At 44.2% G+C, this 23,664-nt stretch overlaps 1 protein-coding gene across 2 annotated transcripts in view; it reads right to left on the reverse strand.

The window, feature by feature from the left end:
- Positions 1–23,664, reverse strand: part of Ptprg (protein tyrosine phosphatase receptor type G) — a 660,978-nt gene that overhangs the window by 226,030 nt on the left and 411,284 nt on the right. The window lies entirely within an intron of this gene.

Consider the following 23,664-nt stretch of genomic DNA (forward strand, 5'->3'; position numbering starts at 1 on the left):
TTGATGCCACCATTCCTGTTTATCCATGGCTGGATGAGGACATACACAGTCCTTAGATATGAATACATCTGTCTCATGTATGATGGAACGGTTGTTCAAACCTTCAGAACTCAGTCTTATGGGCTGGAGATTGAATTCTGTCTCTTTCATTCATGAGGGAGTTGGATTAGGAAATTTATGGCTTGCTTCATGCCCTCCTTCTGCCCTTTCTAACAGCGGTTGTTGTCTTATTAGGAAACAGGGTTTTTGAAGCCAACTGGGTTAAGAGAAGTTATCAGAGCTCAACAGGATGGTGTTCTTGTGACTAGGAGAAACTTGTTCTGTGCAGTGATAAAAGTAGGTGACATATGTAGGACCCACGGAGTGTCAAAAGTTGCCAGCGCGCTGTTAGAAGCTAACAGCATGGAAGGCATCGCTTCCGGCTAACCTGAAAAGCAGACCCTGCTAACACCCTCATCTTGAACTGCTGGCTTCTAGAATCAGAAAAGGAAACTCTCTAGTCTCACTTAGCTCCTGGGTAGTGCTTTGTGAGGGTCACTGAAGGGATCAGAACAATCTTAGTCTTCTACCTGTCAGATGGATGAATTGTGACAGTATTTAGTATAAGTTTTACAAGCAGCTGAAAACACAGAGAAAAGAAGCCACCTTAAAGTCTAACAGACAGAAGCGGCTCGCCCCTTAGCAGCTGGATGCCCCTCTGTGGCACCTGCCCGTTTCTCCTAGGAAGCTCACAACTGTAATCCAGAATGCAAAAAAAAGAAAGCAGAGCGCCATCTTTAAACACGCACCCTGTAACAATAGCACCATAATAATCACCACTCTAAAAATTGCAAAGCAGTGGAAGTGTGGGCTCAATTCTGCTAATACCTAAAACATAATTGAGCCTTAATTACAATATTAACCACAATAGCAATTTATGATGTGAGTACATCAATTCAGAAACCAAAACGAGGGAAGCTTAAGATGTAGTTCTACCTGGAAAGCTCCTTTGTACCATGTTCCAAAACTCAAATTTGGGCCTACATGTAGGAGGGAGTATTTCCTGCCCACTGTGCATCAGTGTCCGGGCCTGCCTTCCCAGCAACTGCCAGAGCACAGGAAACCCTCTGTTTCCAATAAGGTCTATAAATTTGTCTTTGTAAATACCATATATATTCATGTAAGAGCCTGTATGACTCTGCCATGGGCGTACTAAATGGTCTTTGAATGGCTCTCTTATCAAGCATGTTGTCATTTGCTCAATAAAAGGCAGAATAATACAGTTCTGTCCAGACAGAGAAACAGAACTCCATAAAGAAACAATAGATTCCCGTGTTTCCATCCATTTCTAAGCATGAAAGAACTATCGTGTCCCAACAGAACCGGTCAGCTGTCTCAATATTTACTGTGGTTGACCTTGCCTCTAACATATATTTTCCATATGAATCAAGTCAAGGCAGTATCAGCAGGACCGCCATACTCCTTATTACGACTCTTCCTCAAATCTCTCTTTGGAGGCAAACACTATTAGGAAATGGCGAGCTAATCAGATCAAATCATCGTTAGAAATGGGTCTAGAGACACTAACATGTGGGCAAAGTCTTCTAAATAAACGATCAATAAAAACCAAGTGAAAGCCAGATGGAAACACAGAATAATTATTTCTAACACTGCTTAATCAACAGTGGAGCTTGGCTGTTACCATGGGTATTCCAGGAGACACTGTAGGCAAGTAGGTGTGTTCCTTTCATGGAAAGCTATGGAAATTTTAAGCTTGTCTCGTACACTTTCCAAGAATAATATTCTAACATAGTCTCAACAATGAAAGTGTCAACAGCCATAATGGGTCATGAACAGGCAGCAGGGGCCAAAAAAAAAAAAAAATGACTACAAGACTACAACCATCTAGGCACTGTGTTATTAGGAATGAGCGACGTCAAAAGAAAAAAAAACCTCCTCTACATCTGAGTCTGGTATCAGGTGAGCCCAACATTTTGACTTACACAAAATTCAAGCTGGAAAAAGGTCCAAACAAATTACAAATCAAACTTGCAAATCAATCTCTTTTAAGTAAATTTCAAGTGTTATGGTGGCCAGGAGGCTGGACACGCCTGGTTCTGAATGGTTTCTACATGGATGTACACACATGTGTGGCTCATCAAGCTGCTTCCTTCCTATCGGAACACTTTGCTTCTTATGTAGCTTGTGCTAAGAGAAAGTTAAAGAACATTCTCACTGTGTGGGAGCTAGGATACAGATCTAGAAAGTCAAGGGAATCAACTACTAGTTGGAGACTCATGACCCCGAAAGAGCAGCGGCGGGAAGGAGTCCGTATTTTAGTTTACATTTAGATGAGGAAAAATCTCAGAGCACCAACAGTTCCCTGAGGATCCTGCAAAGTGTGCTGGCCCTAGCTGGCTGGGCACCCTTTATCCTCAGCACCACAGGTGTGAGGCAGATTCTATGCTTATCTTTCTCTCAGCAAACAAATTCATGCATTTGGAATTCTAAGCACCAGGCAGAGGAGTTTTAAATGTATTAAAAGCAAGGCACTGAAGTTCAAAATACAGATAATCGCTTACAAATTACTGATTTCCTTTGGAGTGCAATTACATTTATAAATATGAATACAGTCTATATTAAACCATGAAAAATGACACTCAACTATCTGTCAAGAGTTTGACATACCCTTGGGGGAATTTTTTTTTCAAACTTAGTTGAATGCACACTAACATATTTCTTTTATCGAAGTGAATTGAAATAGGGAAAGCAAATGGATTGAAGAAACTTAGGGATAGCTTAAAAATTGATGCATGATAAGAAGCGAGCAATGGCTACTCTGGAGTCTCCCCCTTTTATGCTAATAAAGTAATATGTAAATGAACCTGACTACCAGCAAACAAAACAACAGCAACAACAAATACAGACACATGTGAGATATTTTCCTTAGGGCTTGACAAAAACACTAATAGATCATTCTTTCTTAGGGAGTTTTCCTTTTCCTTTTTAAACAGGGCTGGGCTTTGCCTGGTTAGAGAAGTCTGGAAACAGCAACCTGTACAGCCAGCTCCTCCTTCCTCTTTCTAACATCAAATAACAAGGAAGCGAAAGGCTAAGCAAACATACCAAAGTATGGGCATAAGAATTCTAAATAATGTGCCTGCCTGCCTGCATGCTTGCCTCTCTTCCTCCATCCCTTCCTTCCTCCCTCCGTCCTTCCCTGTAACACATTCACTCTTCACAATATGCCCATCTCAACTGTTGCATTTTTTTGCATGTGCATGCAATCTTTCTACTTTTGTTTCTTGATAAATCAAGTACACAATGGTATTAGCATAGTGTGTTTACTCTCAAAACTAGAATATCAGATATGGTAAAATTAATAAAATATTTCAAAGATGCACACTAATATTTACATTACAATCAGGTAATAACATACAAAATAAATTTCAGGTGAGCTTCAAGGTTAATGACAGGGCATAATAAAAACATGTATTAAATAATATGAATAATTTATAATTTTCATGATTACCCTATGTCAGTTTTGATTACTTCCAATATGTCTTTTTGGGATCTTTTTTCCACAAAAGAATGGACAAGAAGAAATATGTTGATTGAGCAATTTGTCTGTTTAGGGAGTGGTAGTTTAGTGACACATATAATATTAGTAAATAGATTTATCTGTAACAGCATACATAAAATGCAATTTATTGCAACATGCCGAAAGCAGGGGATGCACATGGGTTTTGCTATTCTGTTCTTTCCACAGAACGTACACCAAATAATACACATGACTTCCTGTGGCTCACAAGCTACATGAGCATTCCAGCTGTAAAGAATACATTGAATATTAATAATGGTTTCTTTCAATTAAAAAATATTATAAAACTAGCTTCTTAACATATACTTTTCCCCCAGAGCCGAATTGGTTTAGTGAATTCCCTCAATTAGGAGGGCAATTTGATCCAATGTCCAAATTCACCTATCTGAGCAGATAAAGAAAATACAGATTCCTAAGCCCAAGATGAGGAAGCTGAATGGGTCTAGGGTAGAGTATCAGGATTACCATAGTTTAATATGGTAATTCCAAACCAAATACTTTATGCGCTTAACTCTGAGGAGCTCCAACTAGGTATGTATAAACAGTCCAGACAGCTTTGCATGCTAATATTCAACGCAGCGAATCATTGGTCTGGTTCAAGGTTTCTGAAGCATCACAAATACTGGACCACTGCCGAGAATCATCTCGGATATCCGGCTGTTGCCAGTGTCCAGTGATCCTGCAGCGTTGCTCCTGCCTGCGCTCCATCTCGTAGACAGGGAGATGTTGGGGTGGACCGCCTCAAAGGACTGGATCTGGGCCCAGATGGCAGCTGAGTAGGGCATCCAGGCCCCAGCCTCTGTTGTCACCAACACATGCGGAGAACATTAAGTGTTTTATGAATGTCGCAAATGAAAAACTGGAAGGTGAGGCGGAGGACATGGTCCTCAGGTTTGGCCTGAAGTAATTCTACGCTCTGTGTAAGGAGTGTCAGAAGGCTGTGCTGTGGAGCAATCTTTTTGTACACTGTGAATATGTATTACTCTCATTTGCTCCTAAGAAGCTTACGGGCCAATAGCTGGGCAGGAAGAGGGTGAGTTCAAGAACCAGACTAGGAGAATTCTGGGAAAAGGAAGGGCAGAGTTAGAGAATGACTGGGAAAGGCAGAGAACCTGGATGGAAAGGCAATACTGAGAAAAGGTACCAAGCCACAGGACAACGTATAGACAGAAATACGGGTTAATTTAAGTGTAAGAGTTACCTAGTAACAAGTCTGAGCTATCAAGCGAGCATGTATAAGCAATACTCAGCATCTGAGTCGATTATTTGGGTCCGGACGGTTGGGAGGGAAATGTCCGATCATAAGGCTGCCCTCGGGGTTGGGTAACCAAGTCCAGATTCCCCTCAGATAAGAATCCCTGCACCACCCTGTAGGGGAAGTTCCTTTGGAGACGTCCAGTGACACAAAGCAGGAGTCTTCCGAGAACTGCTGTGGGTGGGTGAGGATCTAAACCAGTGGTGTGGCAGGCAAAGGCAAAGACAAGAGCTTGCCTGAGAGCAAGGCAGGAAGAACGGAGTCAGACACTGATGTCTGGTACCAGAGCTCACATCTGCAAGCCTGTGGCACCCTAGTGGTTTTCAGCTCTGCGACCCACGATATGCTCACAGTATTGTTTTGACTTTGCTTGTGATGGATTCTGTAGTTTTCGACCACACAGAAGTGCTTTCCCCTCTGCTGACTTCAGGCCTGAGGTCAGCTTAGGAACTTGTTAAAAGCGTACTTCTGGGCAAGTCTATGACAGTGTTTACAGAAATGACGGGCATGTCTATCAGCCAATGGAGGGAGAGGATGCTCCTTAAGGCTAAGTGTTACTATCTCTTAGGCTGGGAACACAGATTGAACGGAAGCCAAGGACCCTTCTCTGCTCTAAGCTGGGTTGTTCTGCAACAGGTGAACCAATCTTCCCAATACTCCATCCCCCGAGGCTTTGGACTTCAGCTTTTAGCCTTTAGATCAGGTACACACTAGCCATGGGAGAAGCTTCTAGTCCTTCAGCCATGGTCTGGGGCTGCATCGCTGCTTGCTTTTGTTCTCAGCCTTCCAGTTTTGTGGTCTGGGGTCTCTGACTTGAAATGATCTAATAAATCCATGCGGACAGACATCCTATTGGTTGTGTTCCTCGGTAGAACTATAGCACCGTATTTCTTCATTTCCTTATTTAGAAGCTGGCAAGGGCAGGCCTCACAAGCCCCTTCCAGCCTACACCTACATTTATCTCCCACGCGGATCAAATGCTCTTCCCAGAACGGAATTTTCAGTGTCACCTACTATCCCCCCCCCCCTTGTATTAGTTTCTCTGTTGAGATTCTGCCTCGTTTCTGAGGCTCTTGGCATCTGGCCAAGGCTCCCAGCCATCTTAACTCCCCAAACCACTGGAAGCCCTCGAAACTTCCCCTGTATCACTTATATCGTGGATAAAACTACTTCTACTTTCCTTCCCCCACTTAATTCTCCATTTTGACAGTTTTCAAGGTCCGGAAGAGATTCTACATAGTCCCACCTGGAAATGACTTGCCAGCGCAACGTCAGTTCGCTTGACTTGACAGCTCAAGAGACGGACGTCCTCATGCCCTCCTCTGTATTTCCCGTGACCTGCCAGGCAGGGCCAGCATGGCAGGGCCTGTGTGACATGCAAAATCTCCAGAACTTTCTATCTACCTGTTCTGCCATTCTAAACCTTTCCAACTTACCTAGATGCTCATTCTACATAATGGCTTGTGCATCTGTTTTTTTTTTGTTGTTGTTGCTGCTGTTGTTGTTTTGTTTTGTTTTAAAAAGACACAAGACAATAAATTTCTATACATGACGGAGTGTAGAAGTTTCTGTGTAAAGATGTATGCAAGCGTAGGAGACCGCAAGCACCACTCAAAAGAAACCCTGGGCAATGACATGTACGTACCAAACCAGAAAGACATAGTTGTCCCTGACAAGGAACAAACAAACTGATTTCTAAATAAGCCCTTCTTTATCCAGTACATCATATAGCCGAGCACCTCATCGCTTTACTGGGAAATGGAGAATCCTACCAAAGAGCTGATATTCAAAAAGTCCAAAAGCCTGTATAGTCTAAAGCAGAAGGTGTACACAGCAATATCTTCCTCTGGTTATACAGACACCAAACCAACGGGGAACAGCTATGGGTCTGTGCCAACTAAAGAATATGAAGGCGTTGTAAAAAGAGGCACTTAAAATACGCTTTTATTATTAAAACTCACGTAGGGTTGATTTTCACCTTCTCATTCCAACTCAAGCTTATCAACTTCAAATTTGTGTCCAAGTTATCTTCCCTTTTACTGTCTTCTCATTGAGTTCATGAAGTATTCAGTTTTATATTGTGTCCCTTTGAAAGGGGCATAGGAAACGGGCAGGCCACTTGTGCCAGCCTACCTCAGACTCCTTTCCCTCCTCGCCTTTAATTAGAGGAAAGTTATGTGCTTTCCTGGGCAGATTCTGAACGACAACGTTGACCATCTTGGTTCTTTGCAGGGGGTAGAACACACTTACTGTACAGACCAAAAAAAGAGCTAGGGCAGAGCAAGCCCAGATTATGACTGGCCGAGCCACTCCACATGGAAAATGAAGAACACAGACATTACAAAGGCAGTGTCGTTCTGCTAATAATGGAGCTTACTTCCATTCTGGGGTCTTTGAGCGGTGAAAAGCTGGGGCGGGGGGAAAGACAGGGGGAGCACAACAGATTAAGAAGAAGGTAATAAGACAAAGTAAGTTTAATAGAAATGACTCCCATTCCTGTTGGCAACTGTGGTGTCTTCACACAGCACAAAGAGATGAAACTCCTCTGAACAGCTACCGCCGGTGAACAAGGCAAGGACAAGGGCACCTGCCTTTTACGTTTTAATTAAATTAATTAATTAATTAACTTTTTTGGGTGCACAGTCTCTCTTTGTAGCCTTAGCCAGTACGGAACTCACTATATGGACCAGGCTGGCCTTGAACTCACAGAGATCTGCCTGCCTCTGCTTCCTGAGTGCTGGGATTAAAGGTGTGCACCATGACTCCAGGAGAAGACTTGGCTTTCTAGCTACACTAAATGTATTTAGTAGCCAAGCATGACTTTGGAGAACTATGGGTACATTTTAGACTTTTTGTTTCTATATGACCAAACTCAAAGTAATAGTAGCAGAATATTTCTAAATTTCCAAATTATTAAATATCAGTATTACCCATTACACACCTGAACAGTTCTTTTTTTTTTTTTTTTTTGCCCTCGAGGATGGGGACATCTATAGACACTGCCTCCTATGGGTATATGGATACCTTTTTTAACTCAGAAAAGGACTACATTATTTTCCTCCTTGTTAATGTATATACATACATACATACACACATATATGCATATATACATGTTTTTCAAAATCGATAAAGTAAGGGTACTCTTATCTCTACAAAACAACACTTAGGTTAACATGCTTCATTTAATATGAAACAATTGGAGATTTTAGCAGAGGTAATTGTCTTACTTACAGCAGGCTTCTAAGAGGAGAGAAAGGAAAGTTGAGCCTCCGAATATGAAATATAGTAATTAATGGAGTGTCAAGTTGCTAATGCACATTTTAAAAAAGATGAGTAAAATTAGCAAGCTGTGGCTACATGACTGTGCAGGCTTTTTTTTTTTTTACATCAGTGTAAATCTAAACCTGAAATGTGTTTTTTAAAAAGCATGGAGAGGGGGTTAGGAAGGGAAGGGAATGAGAAAAGCTTCTTGCATTTATACACTCAAAGCTCTGCTGGAAGGAATTCGATCACAGGATGAAGGGGTCCTCCACGTTACATCTGAGGAAGTCATAGCTGGCAGCCAAGCACCGACTTAGAGGAGGGGCAGTACCTAGAAGGGGGAAGCTGAATGAGGAAAGGGAGCTTATATACATTTGGGACTTCATGCACGTCTGGATCGATGAGTAAGGCATTTAGGGACACTATTGAAATCATAGGAATTTGGGCATGAGAATTAATGGCTACAGCTTGCCTTCCCCTTCTGGATGCTGCTTGAAAATGCATCACTGGGCAATGAGACAGAGTATTTGGGGTTATGCTGGCAGAATGTTTTAAGCTGAAAGAATATGACTGAAATTGGAAATGAAGCTTGAAAGCCTGGCAAGGATGGAGCTCTATAATAGATTCCACCTGCGGTTGTCGTACTTATATACAAATTACCCTCTCCACGCCCCACTTACATCTTCTGTAACACGGAAGGTAATATCGCCTACTTAGCACGCTGGTGAGAATTAAGTGACATCATGTTCATAATTAGCTCAAGGCACCGTATCGTACCCTGCAAATGTCCAACAAAGGGGAGAAGGTGTTCTTAGCACACCTTTCTCCATGCAGACCACAAGTTTCAAGCATCCACTTATTAAAGTCAAAAACAATCCATCTAAATAACAAACATCTTCTGCTACATTTAAGGACAGTTCTTATTAAAAGGCATGTCAATATTCTTGCTCTGATTACACAATTTCTTTGCACAGAGAACTGTGACTAGCTTAGATAAGGATGGATTTCAAAACCTCGGCATGCAATAAATAGTAAGAGACAGAAAGATTTCGCAGCCCGAAAGCAGACAAAGAAGACCTTAACTTAAATCGAAGGGAGCAAACAGGTTTAACCTAGCATGCAGATGTTGACTTAATTGGGAATGGTTGCTTGGTTCTGACCTTTGGGGAAGATCAGGAAGTCCAATCAAATTTGGAGGAGACTCTGTGATGAATTAGTGAGGTCTAGTGTGAATTCAGGAGCTAATAGATAGGTATCCAACTCTTCTATCACTCAGTTATAGTCCATGGAGAAGAAGAAGCATCAACAAAAGCCACAGTAGATTGGCACATTTAAGTGAAATGAATGAGAAGGCTGAGGGTCCCTCAAAAACATGAGTGGGACAGAGTAAAAGAGAATGTGCAAATATACTCTTACACACATCATGTTACTGCTGCCATTTGGTGAAACTCAGCCTGGGCAGAAGCACCATGGTGAGATCAGGACTGGAATTGAAGTCATAGCCAGCACTTTTGACTGCTGTAGGGGTTTAAAAAAGAATGTCCCCCTCCCAAGGCTGACAGTCATCAGGGAGTGGCAATCGGAGGTAGGAGCTTGTTGGAGGAAGTGTGTCACAAGAGGTGGGCTTTGAAGTTTCAGAAGCTCAGGCCAGGCCCGGGGGGGGGGGGTGTCACTATCCCTGCCTGCTGCCTCCAGAGACAGGTGGAGGACTCTCTGCTGCCTCTTCAGCACCATGTCTGCCTGTGGGCCACCATGTTTCTAGTCATGAGGACTAAGTCTCTGAAATGGTATGCAAGCCCCAATGAAATGCTTTCCTTTATAAGAGTTGCCATGGTCATGGTGTCTCTTCACAGCAACAGAACACTGACTTAAGACAACTGGGGAAGGGAATGAAGCAAGAGAACATAGGCTGGGAAGGGAACCACCCCTTTGTGATGGCTCTGTGGCCTGCCTGTTGAGAGCACTGTTAAGAAATTCAGGCTGAATGGCTTCAGTCTTGTCTGGTCCTATCACTGACCATATTTTTGGGGGGTTCATCATAGGGGATCAATCTCATTTCAACAACAGCACCTGCATGATTGAGTGCAAAGTTTGGCGTCACCGTTCAACAGTGCATCATAAGCAAGGAAGAAATCAGAACATGAGGAGAAGATTGAGAACATCGTATTCAAAGTCATGATTGGCCCAGGGTGAATGCAGCCTGTGTCCACTGCAATGGCTATCCCAGTGAGTCCAAAGGGCATCCGTCATGGCAGAAGCCCAGACAACAAGGGCATGGATAAACGTGGGGTGTGCACGTTTCTGATTTGCAGAACTTTAATAAAAAGATGATAAAAAATGAAGCTTGATTTTACTAGTTCATGTATGTTGAAGGTTTTTAAAGGGGAAAAATGTCCAGAAAAGAGAAATCAGCTCGGGTTTCCATTTCTGTTACTTGGCTTAGGTCTGTGCAGCTAGCTCATCACCAGCTTTGGAGCCTCTAAGTGGGTAAATTTAAATTTCCTTCAGATAAATGTTTTCCCAAATGAGAAAATGCTATTTTTAATGAAACCAAATAGCCTTAATTGGTTGTGATGGGAAGTAAACTCAGAGATAAACACTGCATAAATAATTCAAGGCTTTCCATCTGGGGAAACTTCTATGTGAATTGGATAACGGATACTCGACCTAAGACAGAGTGTGAGGCACATGAAAAGCACCTCATGTCTTAGCCCACGTTCCGGTGCACAGCTATGGTCGGAAAGGATTCCGAGACTATGGTGATGGGTACTGAACCCTGTAGCCCCGCCCCTCTCCATTCTTACAATAAAAGCAGATTAAACATTTCGCCCGGGGTCACCTATTTTTATCCTCTCCTCCATCATTATGCTGTTCAATTTAAAATGATTACTATGTTCAGGCTGGATTAAAAGGATGGGTGAGAAATGGCCCCAAGTTTTCAGAACTTACATAATAAAATCCATTAAGTATTAAGGGCTATAATAAACACACAGGAAAGAGTAAATAAGAATATAGAAGGATAATTAATTCCAATGGGGAAGAGGGACTGCTTAATGGAAGAGCTGGCATTTGGGCTCAGCAATGACATCTGAGATCAGAAGGATATTAAAAAGGATGGCAGCATACTGCACTGCATATGTTATTGATTATTTTTATTTCCTATTAATAGCCACAGCTAAGGATTCAGTTGTATTTACTATGCCAGACCATAAATTATCTGTTTGAGTGCAATAGCTCTTTTAATCCCACAGCGCTAATCACAAGAGGGAAGCATCACTGGTTAAGTCAGTGGTAAAGACAGAAAGGTAATGAGAGGTCAGACGTGTTGGTGAATGCTGTCTAGCTGGGAAGAGGCAAAGCTGAAACTCCATAGCCTTTCTCTGCACTGAAACCGTGGTGTTCAAGGATGTGTGTTCTGAAGAGACAGAAAGGGGTGGTGGTTGGGTAGAAAGTGGTGCCTATTAGGATCAAAGCCTATCCTCCAAATGCCCAGCTCAGGAGAACTGAAAACCATCGCCTTCACATTCTGTGTTTGTTCTAGTTCATAATCACTACGGACATTCACTAAGCCATGACCATCTTGTGATCAGCTCAACTAATGCTCTCTTAGCATGATTTCAAACTCCAACAACTTCGTGTGTGTGTGTGTGTGTGTGTGTGTGCCCATGTGCATTCATGTTGAAGTGTGTACGCACGTACGCATACACAAGGAAGCCAGAGGACAATCTCAGATACCATTCCTTATGTACTGTCGTAGGTGTTATATTTGTGAAATGTGATCACTCACTGGCCTGGAACTCACAAGTAGGCTACGCTGGCTGACCCCGGAGATTCAGGGATCTACCTATTCCTGACTATGACTATGAAGTCCTGGGATTATGGGGCTCAAATTCCTTCTTTTTTTTTTTAAGGATTTTATTCCTGACTAACAAGATTACAACACTTCTTTGATAAAGGTTGGGTTTCCTAGTCTTTTTGGAATCTAAGAAAGACTAACTTGGTCCAATCACAAAAGCAACAAAACTTCAGAAAAACAAAGAAAAAAATCTGACCCATAGTAAAGGCTTATTCTTTACAGCTAAACCAATATGGCCTAATTTTAAAGAACAGGATATACTACCCTGAATACTGAATAATTAACGGGAAAAGGGAAAGAGAGGGAAGGAGGGAGGAAGGGAGAGAGGGAGGGAGGGAGGGAGGGAGGAAGGGAGAGAGGAAAGGAGGGAGGGAGTGGAAGGAGAGAGGGGAGGAGGGAGGGAAAGAGGGGGGGAGGGAGGAAAGGAGGGGAGGAAGGAGAGAGGGGAGGAGGGAGGGAGGGAGAAAGAGAGGGGAGGTGGGAGGGAAAAGGATGGATGGATGGATGGATGAAGGAAGGATAGATAGATAGATGGATTGATAGAGATGGATAAATGGATGAATAGATGAATGGATGAAAGGATGGATGGATGAACAGAGAAGGGGAAGAGGGGCGAGGAGAGCTTAGATGCCAGAATGTTATTTCATCTGCCCTTTAAAGATAGAGGACATGGGCTGGAGAAACAGCTCAGCAGTGAAGAATGCACAACACTCTTGCAAAACTCTAGAGCGTAGTTCCCAGCATCCACGTCAGATGGCTCACAACTGCCTGTAACTCCCTCCAGCTCCGGGAAATCTGATGCAGACATCTGCAGCCAGGATGTGCATTCATAAGTGCACACACACACCACACACCCAGAGCCTATAGGAAGGAAGGAAGGAAGGAAGGAAGGAAGGAAGGAAAGAAGGAAGGAAGGAAGGAAGGAAGGAAGGAAGAGTTCTCCTCGTCCTTATTTTATCATCTAAAAGGTTCCAAAGCAGCGTTCTCCACCATCCCAATGCTGTGACCCTTTAACACAGTTCCTCATGCTGTGATGACCCCCAACCGTAAAACTACTTTTGTTGCTATTTCATAATTGCAAATTTGCTATTGTTACGAACTGCAATGTGAATATCTGATACACAGCATAGCTGATATGTGACCTTTTGGGGCCCAAAGGGGTTGTGACACACAGGTTGAGTACCACTGTCTACAGTGATGGAATAACGGGGAAAATTCTAAGGACAATATCCCACAGTAGAGAGAAATGATATTTGACAGAATGAACACAGCAATCATTGTAAAAACAGACAAGAAAGTCATGGTATGATAATTGAATATGGCTTTAAAAAGTCTTGATGGATATTGCAGGAGAAAGGACATAAGACACCAAGATAAACAACATTTAATCTGGAGAGCAAGACACCAGCTTGTCTCTTCAGAACTGATTCTACAACGTAAATTGAGAAACCTCATGAAAAACATATATTTGCTGAGGGGTTTTTATATGAGGAAATGAGATAGAATAAGAAGTTGGGTTCCATCTCTCTTCCTGTCTGTCTCTTCAGACAGGTGAATCTGAACAGCTGGGCAGGCGGCCTTGACACAAGTCACTCAACCACAAACACAGGCCCTAAGGAAGTGCTCTCAACAAGAAACTTACATGTGCTATGTGGGGTCAACTGCATGTAAGTCAATGATTTGATTCTTTTAAAGTGTGGCTCAAAAGATACACATGACAGCACCAACCCTACGCCCTGCTCCTGAAGAGGTTCTGAGGTACACAACGAAAACACCATCATCCAATCAGGCCACCAGTCCTGATTGAACATGGGCAGTATGCAAATACATGGGCAGAAATAAGAACCCATCATCCAGATTTAGCAAATTTGGCATCCAGTGAGGCCTCTAAGTCTCCAGAGCAACTATTTGCTTTTTTCTGATTTTTTTTTTTTTTTTTTTTGGTGTTTCGAGACAGGGTTTCTCTGTAGCTTTGGAGCCTGTCCTGGAACTAGCTCTTGTAGACCAGGCTGGCCTCCAACTCGCAGAAATCCGCCTGCCTCTGCCTCTCGAGTGCTGGGATTAAAGGTGTGTGCCGCCACTGTCTGGCCTCAACTATTTTCTAAATAACTGCTGCAAAGAATCAGCTGTGCCTTCCAGTTACACAGACGTTAAAACAACAGGAAGAATGTGGAATAAACACTGAATGTACTCGGTGCCCAGGGGTACCCTCACCACATGTGCATGGAGGTCTCATCCCTCGACAATTCGATTATTGTCACCTAAAATTTACAGCAGAACCAAGGAGACAAAGACACAGAGGCTGGACGCAGAGTCACTGAGAACAGGGAGAGGAAGTACTCCGAGCTTGTGTAGTTCACCTTTACCTGTGCCTATGTCCATATCTGCATCCTGCAGGACAGGCACGCTAGCACGGCCTGTGAGAGTCACAATCCACGTTGGCACATCATTAACACTTTGGCATTATCTGAGGACACAATCCAGGTTTGTTTGCTTTAGTTCTCTCTCTCTCTCTCTCCCTCCCTCCCTCCCTCCCTCCCTCCTTCCCCCCCCCCCCCCTCTTCTCTCTCCTTCCTCTTTCTTTTTTACTTTTCTTTTTCCTTTTTTTGGTTTGCCAAGACAGAGTTTCTCTGTGTGTAGCCCTAACTGTCCTGGAACTCCCTTTGTAGACCAGGCTAACCTCAAACTCACAGAGATCACTCTGTGTCTGCCTCAGGAGTCCTGGATTAAGCACATTATTAAGAATCAAGCACTAGAGGGTTCGAGAGAAAACTCAGAGATTTAGAGGACCGGCTGCTTTTCCAGAGGATGTAAGTTCAATTACCAGCACCCACATGGCTCCTCACAACTATCTATAATTCTACTCTCAGGGATTCGGATACCCTACAAGCAGGCAAAACACTAGTGCATATAAAATAAAAATAAGTGTATACACACACAGATCTACTCAAGAAAACAGAAGACTCTAAGGGGCACACATGATCAAAATTCAATGACACATGTGTATGAAGATATCATGATGAAACCCATTATTTTATACAGAAACTTAAAATTCTAACAACAACAAAAAGAATTGCACACCCCCTTAAAACCGAATGAGATGCTTCAGCTGGCATCTCAGATGGTATCAGTTACTCTTGTATTGTACATGCGCCAGCACCCCGGGAAGCTAGAAGCACACAGAAATCTGAGTTCAAGTCCATCGTGATCTACAGAGTGAGTTCAAGGACAGCCAGGACTATCTAGAGAGACCCTGCCTCAAAAAGACAAAAGGAAGGAAGGAAAGAAAGAATATTAATTTATTCTGGTTCCCAGTTTCAGAGGACCTCTGTCTGCAGAGCACAGGAGGACGGGGAGAGTTTGTCGTGACTGGAGCATGGGACAGAGGCTCCTCACATCCCAGTGGACCAGAAACCACAGGGCAGGGAACCAGGGCTTTGAAACAACTTTTAAAGGCTCTCCCCTAGCAATCCATTTCTGTCAAGTAAGCCCCACCTCCTAATGCTCCCGAGGTCTGCTACAATATTGCCTTGACTTGGGAACAAGTGTTTAAACCTATCTAGGCTATGCTAGTTTCAAAGCACAATCCTGGCTTCTTGCCAACCAACCGCCTTTTCCATCCCTGCTGTGTTGTGCTAAAGATGCCGTTCATAAGCACCACACCTGAGTTCGATTCAGGCCTTTGAAGCCGGGCTGATGTTTCAGGAAGGTCTCAGAGGGTTAATAGGACATGGCATTATACATCTTCATCACTGGGGCTGCAATAGTCCCCACAGGTGTTAAATCTTGGATAAACAGATTTTTTCAAGGGAGCCTTGTGATCCAGTGTATTGCAAGGCATTCCGACTGCTGTTGGGGGGGAACTGTCTCCAATTTGTGGAACTCAGAATCTACTTGGTGTGTGAAATATAAATATGTTAAGGAAATGAAAATGCTTTCTCCTCTTATGTTTGTTAGGAAGAGTCTTCTGAAACGGAGAGGCAAACCTCATGCCATGTTTTAAACGCAGATGCACCAAGCAGCTAAAAGACAACTTTTTAAATATTAAAGGCTTCGAACCGGTTGCCGGCTGCTAAAGTAACTACCTATACAAAACACTTAACGCTGAGAACCATCAGAAGCCAACACTTTCGTATTAAATCTACTTAATGTCAAGACTGCTCAGTGAATGTCTTAACACAGAGTCACTTGCAAGTTGAGAAAATATTTTGTATTAAACATGTGTAGTGATGAGTGTATTAAATACACTATAATGCTGGGTGGGAGACGGGCAAGGGCTGTAAATATTACAGAACAAACACCAAGTGTCTGGAGCTGTGCTCGCCTTAGATACACCCCTATGAGGCCGGGGTAGTAGCAACTAGCTGCAGCCATTCATTCGTGGCTGATTTCCCACCCCCAACACACCCTTTCTGGTACATAGGGTTGACCTATGTGGCCCAGGCTGGCTTCAAATTGTGATCCTCTTGCCTTTGATTCCTGAGTGGTGGGACTGCAGACAGGAACTACCAAGCCAAACAACACTGTTTTAAGTTCAATACACAGCCACATTTGCTTAAACCAATCGGCTATTAATTTAACACCTCCCAACGACAAGCAATAATTCCATGCACAGATTCTCTTTAGATCTACTCAAAACTGAAATCTTAGATTCGAATTGACGAAGACCACATGCGTTGTCATTACACGGCAGTAACTGGAGAAACACCTATCAACAGGAAAACATTCGACAGTTTTTGTCAAACGCACTTCTCACCTGGTGCCTACCATGTTGTAAGAGAAAGAGATTCTTTTCTTCTTGCCCCTATAGCATGTGGACATTTCACTGATACCAGAGTTGGCGAGCAAGCATTTCTTAGCGGCTTTACAATCTTTTAAGATCTGTCAATCCTTGCTTGACATGCATGGGGCCCTGGGTTTAATTGCCAATGGCACAAAAAGAAAAGAGAGAAAGAGGAAGAGAGGGTGTAAGATTGCTAACTGGATCGATTGCAGCGGGTCTGCTGTACCCACTACAGACTTCGTTCATCTTTCTAACCTTAAATGTACATACACATCACCCACTTAGGCTCCATACAGAGAGATTTTCGAGGAAACAGAAGAAGAAATAAAATGTTCTTTCCTGTTAAATAAAAAAGGACACATCTTGAAAGTGACTATTTCAGTTGGTTTCAAGTTCATCCCACGAAGCGGATAACGAACAGTTCACAAAGTGGGCTGCACAAAGGTTTCAGACTGCCAAGAACTCGACCAGGAGCAAACAGGTGTATTTGATTATTTTCCTTTATCTTTGAAATTTCCAAAGCCTTGAATTGTGGAATGAATGCTTACATCCCTTCCTTCATTTAGATACTGAAGCCCAAACTACAAGGCATCGAGAGAGGCCTTTCTGTTGGATGAAGTGCAATTTTTAACCTATGAAGAGGCAGGAAAGCCCACTTTCTCCATGCCAGCATACAGTGGAGAAGATGCCTCACAGGGATACCTACGTTCCGGCTCTGGATACTTTCCAACTTCTGGAAGCACAGAGAAATAAAATCCTGTTGTTAAAGCACACAGCTATTCCGCTGTAGCAGTCTGGGCACACTAACAGAATAATGATGAATCGAGCCACGATTTTAACATCAATAGCAGATACAAACCACCTGAGAGCAGGGGTGAATCCATTCTTCTCTGTCTGTGACACTGGGAACATCTGGAGACACCCTGACTGTCTGGCATGGAGTACACAGGGCCCAAAGATCTGCCATACAGGACACATGAGAAGGCAGGGATAGACTTGAGGGCCGGAGAAGCCAACCCACCCAGAAGTTCGCTATGCAAAGACTGAACTCAGGAAAGGAAGGCTGCCCAGAAAGGCTGCCCAGCAGGCAGTGTTCTTGGTTCAACTCCCAGAAATCAAAAGGGGGACGTGTATTGAAAGTGTGAAGAAAGCTCCAAAGATCCTACAGTGTGTCAGTAAAGTCAACAGAAATGACTTAACTATGTAAACCTGGGTGTAGCAATGTGTGCCTCCTAGGCTGGAGTGCTGGGGTCCATCCACACCAGTTCGCCCTTTCCCTGGCTGGGGGCTCCACATTCTTGGTATCACTAATGTAATCACCCCAGGCCCAACTCTTCATATCTGTAGGCTGCAGATAAAAACCGAGCACTTAGCTGATAAGGTTCCAGGAAGATAAAACATGCACAGAGATAATGTCATTGACTAACACCTCGCTCTGGCTCTGCATTAAGGGCACCGTGGATGGCAGGGCTGAGGGTGGAGAAGCAGTACTGACAACCCGGCCTGAGTTATCTCAGTACAGAGCCACGCACACGCGTGTGTCATTCCCAGCCACAACAAAGCGCAATGGAGTGTGCCCTGGAGGCCATTTAATCAGAGCAGGGTACAAATTACCTAGCATTTGTCTTCTGGCTTGTTCTGGAGCACAGAGCTTTAGCAACTGCTTTTCTTGATGTTTATTTATACCGGTTCTTTCTGGAACAAAATCTCAGTAAAATTGCTCTAGGGACAGTTTTATCTCCCCACCCCTATTCCCAGGAAGCTGCCTGCATAGAGGAACTGTTAAAGCAGATTCAGGACCCACTGAACACCAAGGCAAACAAGGCAGGAGCGAGCCTGCAGGAGGCCGGCTGACTGCTAAACTCCTGAACATCTGCCAGTTCTGATTTCTGCCATTCTTTATGGTAGTAAGGACAGGTGGAAGTGCTGGCCATTCTCCCCAAATAATGACAGTGCTGGGACACAAGGAAAGAAAACCCAAAGCCAAAAGAAGGTGAGGATACATTTTTAGTTAGAATCATGGGGATTTGCTTTGCTCTCCCTTAAGATTATTTAAATTTGTTTTTTTTTTAAATATTTAATTCTTATTTATCTATCTTTTAGTTTTCCAAGACAGAGTTTGTGTAGTCTTGGCTGTCCTGGCACTCAGAGGTCCACCTTCTTATACCTTAGCAGTGCTGGGACTCAAGTGTGTGCCACCACCACGTGGAGAGTTTATGGTTTCTTGTCTTTCTTTTCATTTTCCCTTTCCTAATTTTTTTTTTTCAAGACGGGGTCTCACTCTGCAGATCTGGCTGTCTGGAACTCATTATATAGTCCAGACTGGCCCTGAACTGTGCTTCTACTTCCCAAGTGCTGGGATTAAAGACCTGGCATTATTGTTTATCTTAACGTGGAATCCATTTGGGAGGGTTCCTAAAACTAAAGAAATCACTAAATAGAAGCTTAGCTTAAATGTCTAGCAATGAACCTGGTAAACTATACCTCTGTAGCAAAATACAGAGTTCAAATGATTTCCCTCAATGAAGACTATCGCTCTTCCAAAGCACTCTTCACTTTCTCAGCCATGTAATTAGCCCTTCAAGTGAGCCAGCCCACTACCCCTTTGCTAGATAGAACATATACTCTGTGGGGGAAGAATTTTTCTCTGTATATATAGCAATGCCGGGCATAAAGATAGCATTTGGTAGGGTGGATATATCATTGAATTAACATGACATTAATTCCTCACTCATAAAATCTACAGGTAAGAGCTAATGATGTCCCTCCAAATGGCTGGACCTAGGCCTACATCTGTCTGAAGTTTAAGTATGATCCAGAGACCGAGAGGATACTAGGACCGCATCCAAGATGAAGAATCTCGCAGTGGATGTACCCGCCAACTTTCCGGCTAGAAGCTGCAGCTTCTCCATTAGGGAGTATGATAGATGCCACTGTCATAATCAGAAATTTTCTGCGGTTTCCAATGTGCTGGCTTTTACGCTGAAAGCCGAAGCATTAATAAAGCAATTGAAGGAGTTGGATTATAAGTCTATGAATGTCAGTGGCAAGGTTTCCCATATGTCACTTTGCAGTAATAAAGGACTTCAGAGAGAGAGAGAGAGAGAGCAGGGACTGGGCAGAACAGCTCTAGCTGTATTTTTTACATAGTCGATGGGGAAGTGAAGACAGGCCCCAAAACAAACAAATGAGACCAATGAAGGCAAACGCAATCAATCACGTTGCCCAGGGACACGGTCGTGCACTGGTGGTACACGCTCTCAGAAATGGACCTGAAGGATCTGCACACCTCCTCATCCCCAGCCCATCATATCCATTTCTCAGGGCAGAACAGCCGGACCACAGCCTTCCAAGGTGGCTTTAACGCAGTAAGGTCCCTCCCTGGCAGGTGATGTCAAGGTTTCTGGGACATGAGCAGTGCCGGATCACCAGGGTCAACTTCTCAGAGAGGGTCTTGCTCAGAGAAAAGGGCCACCAAATGGAGTCTAAAGCCTGCACCATTCTGGAGCCCCCAGAAAGAGTCTCAATACTCATAGGGCTCACAGATGAACTTTAAATGTAGGGGGGTGGGGTGCAGGTAGGTAGTCTCTGGCCCAGCGAGGCCCCCAAAGCATAGAGACCTATGATGAGACCCCAGTGCAGGCACCTGTCTTGTCTCCAAACACTTAATATTCTTAACCACAGTCCGAATCGATGTGGCGCAGTCCTGTTCCCCAAGGAGGATCCGCGGACGAGGATAGCCACGTGAACCTGGTTAATTCAAAAGTAACAGAGTGAGGTAGCTCCCGTTACATTTATTGAACTGGCCCTCGAGCGGCTGGCTGCAGTGGCAGCCAAGACTACCGCAGGGCCTCGCATGGAAAACCCATCAAAGCCACGGCTCAGATTTTATTTACATTTGAATCATGCATGGTTTTCTTGGGCCACTGTCTGTGTGCTGAAACTTTCTCGGAGCGTGCGGATGCTGACTGGGGTCCTGCGCTCCTTCTACGCCATCGCTCGCTCACCTGTTCTTGTCATCCAACAGGACAGCTGCTGAGAATTCTAATGGACACACGCCTGGAAGGACGACGAACCGACAAGCCAGGAAGAACAGGCCTGCAGGACAGGCCATGGGCAGAATCAAACAGGGCAGCAGCTGCTCCCTTTGAAGACCCTCCCAGGTGTGACAATGACGACACACACCTTTAATCCCAGCACTGGGGAGGCAGAGGCAGGAAAACACAAGAATCACACATCCCAGAGGGTTTGGGTTATATTCCATATGTTGTAAATTTTTTTTTTTTTAAAAAAATCACCTTGTGCCTCAGCTTCCCTGTATGACAAGCACAGAGCACACTGCTAACTCAGATCCCCTATGAGAATTAAAAACATCTGGATTGGGCTGGAGAGATGGTTCCGCGATTATGAGCACTGGCTGCACCTCCAGAGGCCCTGGGTTTGATTCCTAACACCCATGAGCTGGAGTACAGTCACCTTTCACTCTAGTTCCACGAGAGACCCTTTTCTTTCCTCCACAGGCACAAGGCATGTAAGTGGCATGGCACACGCGCAAACATGCAGGCAAACTAGCCACACAGATAAATAAGAAAAATTTTAAAAAGAAATTGGAAATCGCAAGAGGTCTCAGACAGCAAAGTCCCTAGCCACACACACCTGTCAGAAGGAGTTTAATCCCCAGAACCCGAGGAAAGGTGGAAGGAAAAAGCTGACCGCCTAACATCTTCTTCTAACCTCCATGCGTGCCATGATATGTATGCCTGCAATCCACAGCATGAACACACACACACACACAATATAATAATCAACTTCAATAAGAGGGATATGTGTGGCACACGCATGAAACGGCCTCTGAAAAGAAAATTAACTGATTGTCATGTCCTCTTGAAAACCACCAGCTAACAAGGCTTCTGGACACTCCAGAAGAGTTGCCGAGGGACTGGAGAGACCACCTGTAACTCCAATTCCAAGGGATCCGATGCCTCTAGAACACCTGCACTCATGCGGATAGACACTCACACAGAGACAGACAGGTACACAGGCAGACTTGGCAAGCTTATTCTTCCTCGTGTCTTTTCTCGTGAATTTGCACACTTGCGGTGGGGGAAGTCTTCTCGTTGTCACATAAGAACAGGGCAGCTTCTCAGAGGAAAGACAAGCTGGGAGTGGAGTCCAGAGGAAGAAAGCAGCAATCCTTCTAAAGAAGGAGCTCAGCGGTGCTGGAGCAGACAGGACGTGGGGAAGAACATCTCCAGATGCAACTGACTGGGAGAGCAGGCAGCCACCAGGGCACACACATATCACAGCCTCCCGGTACGCCCACGCCACCATGTCAGGCACACCGAACAACCAATGTGAGATTACAACAAGATGAACTCATCATGTCTCCATTTCAGAACTAGGCCAGCCACACATCCATTTCAATATTATTGTGAAGGAACAATTTGACAGACAGAGCCTGTGCAAATTTTGCCATCGGATCCCCCTCAGCATTAATAGTTTTGCCTGACAAAACCATCTGTACCAGCTGAAAACTCTGCTCTTGACGTCTCTTACCCAGGAGGAGGCGTCAGGATTTTTCACTGATCTGAAATTAAAATTTCCCACCATAAAAAAAATATATTTAGATCCAAGGCTACGTGTCACTTCTGAAATCTTGTCATTTAAATCACGTTAGGCGCTGAATGAGATATAGGTGAAATTTAACTTTCGCTGCAGTTTGGTCTGGATCGCGGGAAAATTTATAACCAAGGTGTAAATCCCGCTGTCAGGCACAACATCTTCACTAAATCAGATTTGTGGCTTCCCTCCTTCCTCTGATACTTTTGCAGAAATAGAATGTTCTTTACTAAAATCCAGTTGCTTCCCTCTTTTCCAGCCACAAAGGCTCAGTTGAGGCTCCCAGTTCAACACTGGACCTCTCTGGAGTAGCCCGTAATTCTACACCATGTCATCAGGCTTGTCTGCCAAGCGGGAGGTTGGAGATGTTTAGTCAAATCTGCTCAGATTCAATCGGAAGCAACTGATTAGGCAGAGGTCACCAGGAAGCTTTCTACTAGGTTGTTTTCCACTTCGATCCTTCTCCCCAGCAGCCTGGAGGGTACGCTACTCCTCTGTTCCTCGGCTATTCCATCTCAGTGCTTCTGGCAGGCCCTGGAACCCTAAGGTTCTCCCTTCAGTTCTCTTCAGTGGGGCAGGACACGGTGGAACCTATTCCCACGCAGCCTCAGGTCTTCCTACTCTGTCCGAGCTCTGATGTAGTTTAGGAATGGCAGGTCCATCAGAATCACGGTTTTTTTCCGACTTCCCCAAATGCATACGCCATGGCTGTGGAAAGCAGAATCCAGCCTGGTACAGTGGCGCACGCCTTTCATCCTAGCAGTTGAGAAGCAGAGGCAGGCAGATCTCTGTGAGTTCGAGGGCAGCCAGGTCTACATAGTGAATTCCAGGACAGTCAGAATTGCATAGTGAGAACCTGTCGACGGATGGAGGTGGACGGAATCCATATTCTCACCCAGGACTTTTAGTCAGCGCTCACGTTTTTAACACAGCACCACCATGACCCCAGCTGCATTAATCCAAAGCCTTGACAGCCTCTGTCTGCACTGTTCCCTCCACATTCAACAAGACTAGTTCGTTGCCAATGTACTCCCCCCGCCCAGCCTCCAGTGAGGTCTAGATCTGTAGTGGGGAGTTGTGGGCCGGCTTCCCGCCGCCCGGCTCCCAGCCACTGGCTAGCTTTATCCGAAATAATTACACAGAAACTGTACTCTTTTAAAGACTGCCTGGCCCATTATTTTCAGCCTCTTACTCACATCTTGACTAACCCATATCTAATAATCTTTGTAACACCACGAATAGTGTCTTACCGGGAAAGATTCAGCATGTCTGAACTGGCGGCTGGCTCCATCGCATCTGGTTCAGACAGC

The sequence above is a fragment of the Arvicola amphibius genome, chromosome 12 (assembly GCF_903992535.2).
Source record: "Arvicola amphibius chromosome 12, mArvAmp1.2, whole genome shotgun sequence".
Classification (NCBI taxonomy): Eukaryota; Metazoa; Chordata; class Mammalia; order Rodentia; family Cricetidae; genus Arvicola; species Arvicola amphibius.